This window comes from Euprymna scolopes, chromosome 3 (genome assembly GCF_053919585.1).
Source record: "Euprymna scolopes isolate OS-2025 chromosome 3, ASM5391958v1, whole genome shotgun sequence".
Lineage (NCBI taxonomy): Eukaryota > Metazoa > Mollusca > Cephalopoda > Sepiida > Sepiolidae > Euprymna > Euprymna scolopes.
The window spans coordinates 135462369-135473003 of record NC_136484.1 but is presented as its reverse complement, the minus strand read 5'-3'; the positions used below and the strand labels follow the sequence as shown (position 1 = coordinate 135473003).

Sequence of the window (10635 nt, the reverse complement as noted above, 5' to 3'; positions counted from 1 at the left end):
GTATTCGACCAATGGTGGCTTCAATGTTTACAAAATATCGACTATCTTATTACTTAGATTTAAGACCAGTTTTAGGTTAATATTTTATTAATTAGGGAAATAAAGAATGACATGACCTTATATTTATTAATCCTGATACAAGATTCGAAGTTAACTTGGAATGTTTTATAAGGATTAATGAATATAAGGTCATGTCATTCTTTATTTCTCTAATTAATGTTGTATGAGGATTAATAAATACTAGCGGAATCTGTGGAAATTCCACAGCAGCATTTTTCATATGTAATATATTGTTGCTGGTCATGCTGTGAGCGTTCTGTTCAGCATGAATGAAGGCACAATCATGTTATTCTACTTTTTTATTAAAACTCTATAGCCCACTTACTAAAATAATAACGTTGATATATATTATGGGCTGATTATTTCATTACAAACACACCGGTCAATTAACTCACATTTTATAATTTTTCAAAATTATTGAACGTGTTACTATGTTCAACAATAATTTTTCATAATTTCAACCCACATTATCGCCCCGCCCTTTACTAAAATATTAAATTTGATATATTGTATTGGCTTATTATTTTATTAAAAAACACAATTATCAATTACCTCACATTTTATCATTTTTAATAATTCTTGGATATGGTACTAATTTTGACAATTTTTCGCATTTAAACTCACCATATCGTACACCTTACTAAAATAATACCTTTGGTATATGTCTAGGCTGATTATTTCATTACAAACACACACATCAATCAACTCACATTTCATCATTTTTCGTAATTCTTGGATATATTACTAATTTCGAAAATATTTTTTCATAATTTAAACCAACGTTGTCGCCCAACCTTACTAAAATAATAACTTTGATACATTTGATGGGCTGATTATTTCATTACAAACACTAATTAATTAACCTCCATGTTATCATTTTTCATAATTATTGAGTATGTTATTAATTTCGACAATCACTTTTCATAATTTAAACCCACATTATCGCCCCGTCCTTAATAGAGTAATAACTTTGAATATTGTCTGGGCTTATCAATTTATTACAAACGCCCTAATGTATGAAATCACATTTAATAATTTTTCATAATTCTTGGATATCTTACTTTCGAAAATCATTTTTCATAATTCTAACCCACATTTTCGCCCACCCCTCTTTACTATAATAATAACTTTGATATATTGTCTAGGCTGATTATTTCCTTACGAACACACCAATCAATTATCTAATATTTGATGATATTTCGTAATTCTGTGATATGTTACTAATTTCCACAATATTTTTTTATGATTTAAACCCTCCTTATCTCTTTCCCCTTTACTTTTATAATAACTTTGGTATATTGTCTAGGCTGATTATTTTATTATAAACACACCAATTAATTAAATCACATTTCGTCATTTTTCGTAATTATTGGCTATGTTACTAATTTCAACAATATTTTTTATAACTAAAACTATCCTCGTCGCCCTCTCTTACAAAGACATTACTTTGATATATTGTCTGGGCTGATTATTTCATAAAAAAACACAACTATCAAATAACTTACACTTCATCATTGTTCTTAATTGTTGGATATGTTGCTCATTTCGACAATTATTTTAAATATTTTAACCACATTCTCACCCCCCACTACTAAAATAATAACTTTGATATATTATCTGGGATCATTATTTCATTGCAAACATACCAATCAATTAGCTCACATTTTGTCATTTTTCATAATTCTTGGATATGTTAATAATGTCGACAATCATTTTTCATCATTTAAACCCACATTATCGCCGCACTTACTAAAATAATAACTTTGATATATTGTCTGGTCTGATTATTTCATTGCAAACACACTAATGCATTAAATAGCATATTACATTTTTCATAATTCTTGGATATGTTACTAATTTCGACAATTATTTTTCATAATTTAAACCATCCTAATCGCCCTCTCTTACTTTGATATATTTCCTGGGCTGATTATTTTATTATAAACACACAATCGATTAACTCACATATAATTGGTGTTCATAATCCTGGATATGTTACTAATTTCGACAATAATTTTTATAATTAAACATCCACATTATGCCTCTCCCTCCTAGTTATATAGTATATTTGATATATTGTTTGGGCTTATTATATCATTACAAACACACCAATCAAGTAACTCACATTTCATCATTTTTCATAATCCTTGGATATGTTACTAATTTCGACAATAATTTTCATAACTTTAACCCACTATGTCGCTTCCCCTTACTTAATAATAACTTTGATATATTGCCTGGCCTAATTATTTCATTACAAACAAATCAATCAATTCTTGGTATTCTCATAGTATATATATTTCACCTATCTTATCCAATCCCGGGTGACGCCGCATATTCTGCTAATATATATCATTCACCTATCTCATTCGATCCCGGACGACGTTGGGTATTTTGCTACTATATAGTAGCAAAAATAAGAATCCAGGTGATAAGTCATCTCCCTCTCAGTACAGACCAATAAGCCTCCTGTGTGTTTTAAGTTGCTGGAATCCATATTAAACAGAGAAATAGTAAACCACCTCAGCAGAAACAATCTTCTTAGTGACACACAATATGGTTTCCGTTCTGCAAGATCTACCGCAGATGTGCTAACGGTTATATCTCACAGGATCAGTGAATCTCTTGACAAAGACTTCCTTTCTAGGGCAATTGCTCTTGACATATCAAAGGCCTTCGACAAGGTATGGCATAAGGGCCTACTTCACAAGATTTTCAGCTACGGTATAACTGGAAATGTTTCCTCAATCAATAAATCATTTCTCGCGACATAAGAGTAGTGGTCGATGGACAAAAATCAGAGGCTTGCAGTATTAATGCTGGAGTCCCTCAAGGGTCAATCCTGAGCCCAACTCTCTTCCTGATCTATACCAATGATCTCCCTAAACACATACTTAAATCATTCGTTGACATCTATACTGATGACACGACCATCTACGGCAACACATCAAAGGCTGTTAATGACAAAGCTCCCTCTGATTCTCTCTCCTCTGATCTCGAGCGCGTGGTTCAGTTGGGGAAGTCGTGGCTGGTTACCTTTAGTGCATCTAAAACCAAACTCATATCTTTACATCATCAACGCTCTGATCCCCACCTTGCATCAATTGAAATGGATGGCTCTCGTCTGAGAGAAGCCCCGAGTTTTGACAAGCTTCTGGGTTTGTCCTTTACTCCTGATCTGAAATGGACCACGTACATCAAATCTGTTGCCAAGGTCGCTGGAAAGATGGTGGGATCCTTCTACCGCTCCAGAAGATATCTCACTACTGATGCAATTCTCTATATATATAAAAGCCAAGTACGGCCAAGGATGGAATACTGTTGCCATATCTGGTCAGGAGCTTCTATAAACAACCTATCCTTCCTTGAAAGAGTACAAAATATACTTCGTGGCTTAGTTAGGGATGCCATTTTCTCTACCCTGCAACCTTTCTCCCACAGAAGAGACGTTGTGAGCCTATATTTCTTTTATCGTTATTTTCATGGCAGGTGCTCGTCTGAACTCCAATCTCTGGTCCCCCCTCGCCAATCTTTCACGAAAAACACCCGTCTAGCTGAATCTACTGTGAAAAATTTCCCCCATTCTTTATCTATGCCTAAATCGAAACGTGGATTCCATGAACAAAGCTTCTTTCTTTGAACTGCACGCCTGTGGAACTCTGTTCCGTCTGTCTACTTTCCACCGGACTACAACTTGGATGCCTTCAAGTCCAACGTTAACAAATTCCTTATGAACCGCCTCCTTAAGTAGACACTTCATCAAATCTCCACACTAACGTACTGTACTTGCAATAACCCTCATCCCTGAGTGGCTTCCGGGCCTTGATAGGTGGTGACCACCGTGTAAAAAAATACCCCCCGATCTCATTCAATAGTAGGCGACGCTTTCTGATAGTATATATTTGCACATCTCATTCAATCCTGGGACTGACTTCATATTCGCCACCCCACTGTTGAAAATATACATTAAATAAAGTAATGTTTTAATCGTAAACTGTTTCAGCCATTTCCGGTACAGACTTTATATCCCAAACCACATTCTAAAAGTATAATGAAATAATGTAATGTCTAAATAGTAAACTGTTTCAGCTATTTCTGGAACTGACTTATAATCCCCAACCCAATGTTGAAGATATACATGAAATAAAGTAATGTATAAATTGTAAACTTTTTCAGTCAAATCCGGGATCGAGTTCTTATCTCTCATTCTTCTGTTAAAAATATACATTAAATAAAGTAATGTCCAGAACGTAAATGGTTGCAGCCATTTCCAAAACCGACTTCATATTTTCCACCCAATGTTAAAAATGTACATTAAATAAAGTAATGTGTAATGCGTAAACGGTTTCACCCATTTCGGGACTGATTTAATATCCCCCACCCCACAGTTAAAATATACATGAAATAAAGTAATGTTTAAATCATAAACGGTTTGAGTAATTTCCGGAACTGATTTTATATCCCTTAACCCACTGCTTAAAATATAATTGAAATAAAATAATGTTTAAATCAAAAGCTGTTTCAGCAGATTTTCGAAAGTAATATATAAAAACATTACACGGTTAGGGTTTAGGACACCATTGCTTCAACATGGATTTCTGAGTGTAGTATCACTTTCAGCATTCCAGTGACTTAAATCCCCCCTTTTTGGTCTTGGTTAATGAAGGAAAATCCTTCATTACTGATACAATTTTTATTTTTGTTATTGACCAGAGTTCCCCGTTTGGGGAGCTGGTTTCCCCCTAAATTTATAACCGACCTCATGTCCAATTCCGCCCTTGTGGGGAGGCAAGTAAACAAAAAATAATCAGAACGGACATTTTCCAAGGCATTTTATAATTAATCAGAAGTAACATTTCCAGGGCATTTTTAATTAAATCAGAAATAACTTTTTCCAATTACTTTTTTAATATTAAAACTTTGTTATATTTAACATAGTACATATTCCCAATGCCTTCCCACGGGACAGATTTAAACACCAGGGTTGATTTTTAACGTGTAGAAAAATTGTCTTAGTCGTAAAGGATTTCCTTCCACTGAGAGAGAAATTGAAATGTAGCAACTGAAGAACATATACTACACTTTGATCTTAGCCAAAAGGCCAAGAAAGACATATCATTTTTATTAGCTTTGCCTCAACAGCGACGCCAATTTTTTTTTTTAATATTTCAATCCTTGAACCTTTGAAAGGGTGACAAGGTTTATTTGGAATATTCCACTTTTTGGAATATTCCACTTTCGTTTTTTAGGGATGCAAGCAAGATAACGGACGGAGCGATAAGCGTAATAATATAATGATGCTAAGGTTATGCCATTCTTTATTTCCCAAATTAATAAAATATTAGCCTAAAACTGGTATTAAATCTAAGTAATAAGATAGTCGATATATTGGAAACATTGAAGCCACCATTCGGCGAATACGAAACTAAAAATAACCGTAACGTTTAAGCTAGGTTGTTCTGGCCATATTATAAATATAAAAATAAAAATTAAAAAAACATGAAAATAATAAAAATTGATTATGTGAAATATAGAAATCTAATTTAGGAATTCAATGAATAGTATTATCAAAAGATATTAAAATGGCTACGGGGTGTTGTGGTAACTTCTTATGACAGGTTTTTAAATAAGGATACGAAAATAAGGTGATGTATTAATATTTAAATAAGCTCTTTTTCTTGCAACTAGTTCATTTTATGAAGTCTTGATTTTGTTAATACATTATATATATATATATATATATATATATATATATATATATATATATTAATAAAAGAATAATAATACTTTTAGTCCGAGTATAATATAAAACAAGTTATAAATATTTTTAATATTTATATGAACCTTTTAAACCAGATGCAAAAGTTAAAAACTGGAGAATAAAATTTAAAAATCTTCATATAAGGAAGAAAAATATATTATATCGGACAAAGGAATACTAAATAAAAAGTTCAGAAGTCCTTACAATACGGAATTTCAAATATTGCCTACTTCTAATCAAAGGAAAAATAATAGCACAATATAATGATGAAATTATATTTTAAATATGAAATGAAGTTGCAAATATGAATACTAACATATTTGTATGAAAGAAACAGTTTCCTTTTTGAATTGAATAGCATATGGGAGTAGCTATAGCATCAAAGAGTTCTGGAATATCAAATAGATAGGGGGGGGTAAATGAACATCGGCAGGTTGAAATTCATATTTGGTAATATCCAGATGCAAATCAAAGGCAGGTCAATCCGATGAAGTAAATTAAAATCCAAAGTAGAGAGGATCCAAAGAAAATTTTGAAGTACAGTTAATGAAGAGAAGGGATATATATTTTAATAAAGATAATGTTTTTTTCAAAATAAAACTTATTCTGAAATAAAATAAAAATGCGAAATTTTCAGTTCCAATTAGCCAATACAGCCTTTTCGTAAATGGGTTAATGACGAACTCAGGAAAACAAAGAAAGAATTATACTAAATTGTTGTTATAGCCACTTTTTGTGGAAATAGTTAGTCCCATTTGCTATGCAATTTCAAATACATTTAATTTAATGCAAATATGTTAGTATTCATACTTTGCAGTTTCATTTTATGTTTTAAATAGCATTTCATCATTATATTGTGCTATTATTTTTCCTCTGATGAGAAATAGGAATATGTTGACAATCCGCGGTGTAAGGATTTCTTAATTTTTAATTCAGTATTCCTTGTCGAATAATATATTTTTGTTTTTTCCCTTATATGCAGATTTTCAAAAGGTTATTTTCTTATATATATATATATATATATATATATATATATATATATATATATATAGTAAAACTCCTTTATCTTGAACTTCCTCTTAAATTTGACATCCTCTCGTTTGTACTTCCTCTCATTTGGACTTCCTTTCATTTGAACTTCTTCTAAACCTGGACTTTCTCTAAACTTGAACTGTCTCGTCATTGAAATTGTATTAGCATATTTGATGCGGAGTTGCAGTAAAACTATTTACATGGTTTAGTCAGATATTGCACATAAATGCAAATATCGGTACTATATAATTAATGCAGATTAGCTATTGATAATTAATTTACACTAAGTGTATTTTTATTGCTATATTTAAAGTAGTGTAAAACAACCCAGCACAATGGCTTGAAACTCTTAAAGAAAACAAGTGACACTGACATTACTCGAAAAACCTCAAATTATAGAAAAATTAGATGATTGAGTTGAAAACAGCGTTATATTGAGAGATTATAAAAATTGGAAGAAGTACACTGTTTTACATAAAAAGGAAAAAAAAGGAAATATTGAAGGCTGCTCCTTTCTCTCCAAATGAAAGGCATGTTAAAGAAAGGACTCTTCGCATACCAAAGCAAGTTGAATTCGATCCAATATTGCATGAGTGGTTTGTAACAAAACGGAATGAAGGTGTAGCAATATCTGGGCATATGTTAATTGCTAAATCAAAATCTCTTAAAGAAGAGTTGGATATAGCAGAAGATATGAAATTCAGTGAAGGCTGGCTTAGGAGCTTTAAGATTAGACATGGTATAAGATAATTAACAATGCCAGACGAACAACGATCCGCTGATACACACACATCATCAAATTATTGTGACAAATTCAAGACGATAATTGCCGATTATGGTTCAACATCAGAGGATGTTTACAACGCTGATGAAGGTGGCGTAAATTAGAAGTGCTTACCTACAAAAATTATACCCGGATCCGAGGAGCAGAAAATAAATGGATTCAGATTAAATAAAGAAAGACTAACAGAGATGGTATAAGTTAATGCTTCTGGAACTCATAAACTTAAGCTTCTTGTCATCGGCAAATCAAAGTGTCTCCGAGCATTGAAAGGAGTTTCGCCTTCGCCAGGATTCTATTATTCTTCACGAAATGGATGGATGAATAAACAGTTGTTTAATAAAATGGGTTTTGCAAGAATTTGTGCCAGTTGTCCAGAGTTGTTTTCTTTACTTAGGTAAACCTGTCAAAGTGCGTGCTTCTGTTGGACAATTGTAGAGCACATTCGTCTGAGTCAGAACTAGTGTCATCTAGCAGGAATATTTTTGTGTGCTACTTACCACCTAATGTGACTTCTCTCATCCAACCTATGGATCAAGGGATTATTTGGAACTTAAAATGTTTCTACAGAAATAATTTCATGATGAATATGATAAATAGTACCGTGAGTATAAGCGATTTTCAGCGCCATTTTACTATAAAAAATCCCATATTTTGTCTCGCAAGTGCATTGAATCAAGTTCGAGCAACCACATTTACAAAGCATGGGGTAAATTATGCAAAGCGCCAAAGGCTTCTGAACTGAAAGAATCAGAGAATACATCTGGTCTAGAAAAAATTTTGAAACCAAACGGTTAGCGACCAACCACGCTGTTCTTAAATCACTTAATGAAAATGATGTTGAAATGTGTGTGCAACAAGACGAGGAAACTAGTGATTAATATCCTGAAGCCAGTAATGGTGATGAAAATAGCGACAGCTCCCATTTTCTTGATCCTAATGTAAATAACCAAGAACACTCTGATAAAGTAATATCATGGGATGATGCGGAAAAGTCTATCTATGGAGACGGTTATAAAATTTCTAGAGAAAAGTCCTTACTTTTGTGACAACTATGTCTTGCAAGCAATGTCACCCCGAAGAGATATCATCATAAAGAAACTACAGAACCAAGAAATACTAAATTTTCACGATGGCATACAGAATACAATGGCAGCGTCCGAGAGCCCAATCGATGAAAATTGAAATTGCAATGAGACTCATTCAATTAATAAAAAAAAACTGTATTTTACATAAATGTATGATTTTGTAGATGATAACTTAGGTAATAAATACCTAACAAGTAAGAGTAGATTTAATTTATTTTCAATGTTTCTTCCTAGTAATAATATTTAACAATTCTTACTTGCAATACATCGTCAACTTAATATATACTTGAAGTATCATATAGCAATGAATTTCATTTACTATTTCTTAATTCTTAGAAAATTAAAGTTAACTGCAGCACATTTTTGTCAGGAAACTTGAACAGCATCCTCGAAGCGGATGTTAAAATTATAGGAGTTATACTGTATATATATATATATATATATATATATATATATATATATATATATATATATATGTGTGTGTGTGTGTGTGTGTATTGCTATTTTATTTAATCACTTTGATTACTATGAGGAGATATAAATTTATTAGTAAATTTTCAGTATTTATTTCAACAGTGCTCAATATATAAAGAAAACTAGGTAAAAAGTTACGAAAATATGTATAGCAATTAAGCAACGGAGAATATTGCGTGTTTCATTTTCAGGAGACTTCGTCAGGAAATTATCCCTAATTAAATTGTTGCCCACATGATATTTATTCGTTATCGTTTAAGTAAATGGCGCCATCTGATTATAATATCGTTTGAACGTATAGTTATACATACTATTGACACTGTGTCCGGTATTGGAATTGACCTATGATATCGAACCTGCACAGCAAGCAGGCGAAGACGGTTTGTGCGGTGAACGAACATAGTATAAACGTGTTTATTTTTCTATCTTAACTATTTTTTATTAACTACATGTTCAATACGTCCGTTTGCTAGCCAGTTCTAGTCACATACACACCGTTCTCAAATCACGACTCATTTATTTATCTGAAATCGGCACATATTTCGTTGTGCTCACTGTTGGTAATTTTCTATTGAATCGAAAACTCTTGTGCCGTGAGCATACAGAAATAGAGCACGATTTGTGCAATGATTGGAGAGAAATGGCGGATAGAGAAACGAAGGTATAATAAGAAGCAGTAAACGGGGAGATGATAGTAAAGTCATGGATGTAGGTGTAGGAAGTTGGACGTAAAGAGGAGTTCTGTGGCATTGAATAAAACATGCAAACCTATGCAGGTGATGACTTATCGATTCTGTCCGTGAGACGTAGTTAAATGCATACGATTAACCTAGTATTTATTTCTCTTTTTCTATCTTCTATCCGACTTATCATCAATGTTTTTCTTTCTGTCTATATGTGTATATTCTGTATCTACATTGGATGTTTATTTATTTCGAAATAAATATATATATATATATATATATATCTTATGCATGTTTCATTGAACAAAATTCTTGTTTATTTCTCTTGTTATCCTTTTTTTCTATTATTCAGATCAATGTCCGAACATTCTGTTCAAGTGTAAAACGAAATCTGCCATAATCCCGAACGTTTTCGACTTCCATGAGTCGTCTTCAGGCAAGTCATGAGTTAAAAAATGCGTTTAGTGAATTTGTTGAAAAGTTCGATTAGAATCGTTTAAAATCTTTTAAAATCACTTACACCTGGGCCCTAATATTGAGCCTAATTGGTGGTCGGTTTGTTTGTGCGAATGAATAAGTCTTCCATGATTGAGAGGCTCAGGTAACAATGTGAGACGATTAAAATGGAGGAGTTTTTTTACTAAAATGTTTCTAAATTCGTTTTTGGGCGTGTCATGTGCTTCAAGGTGTTGGTATATAGGAAGGCAGGTGACATTTAAGCCGGTGAGATATACTGGTTCTAGTCATTCCGATATA

General features: G+C 32.4%; 1 pseudogene; it reads right to left on the bottom strand.

The window, feature by feature from the left end:
- Positions 1–5031: 5031 nt before the first annotated feature.
- LOC145264510 (U2 spliceosomal RNA) lies at positions 5032–5174 on the bottom strand (annotated as a pseudogene).
- Positions 5175–10635: the final 5461 nt, after the last annotated feature.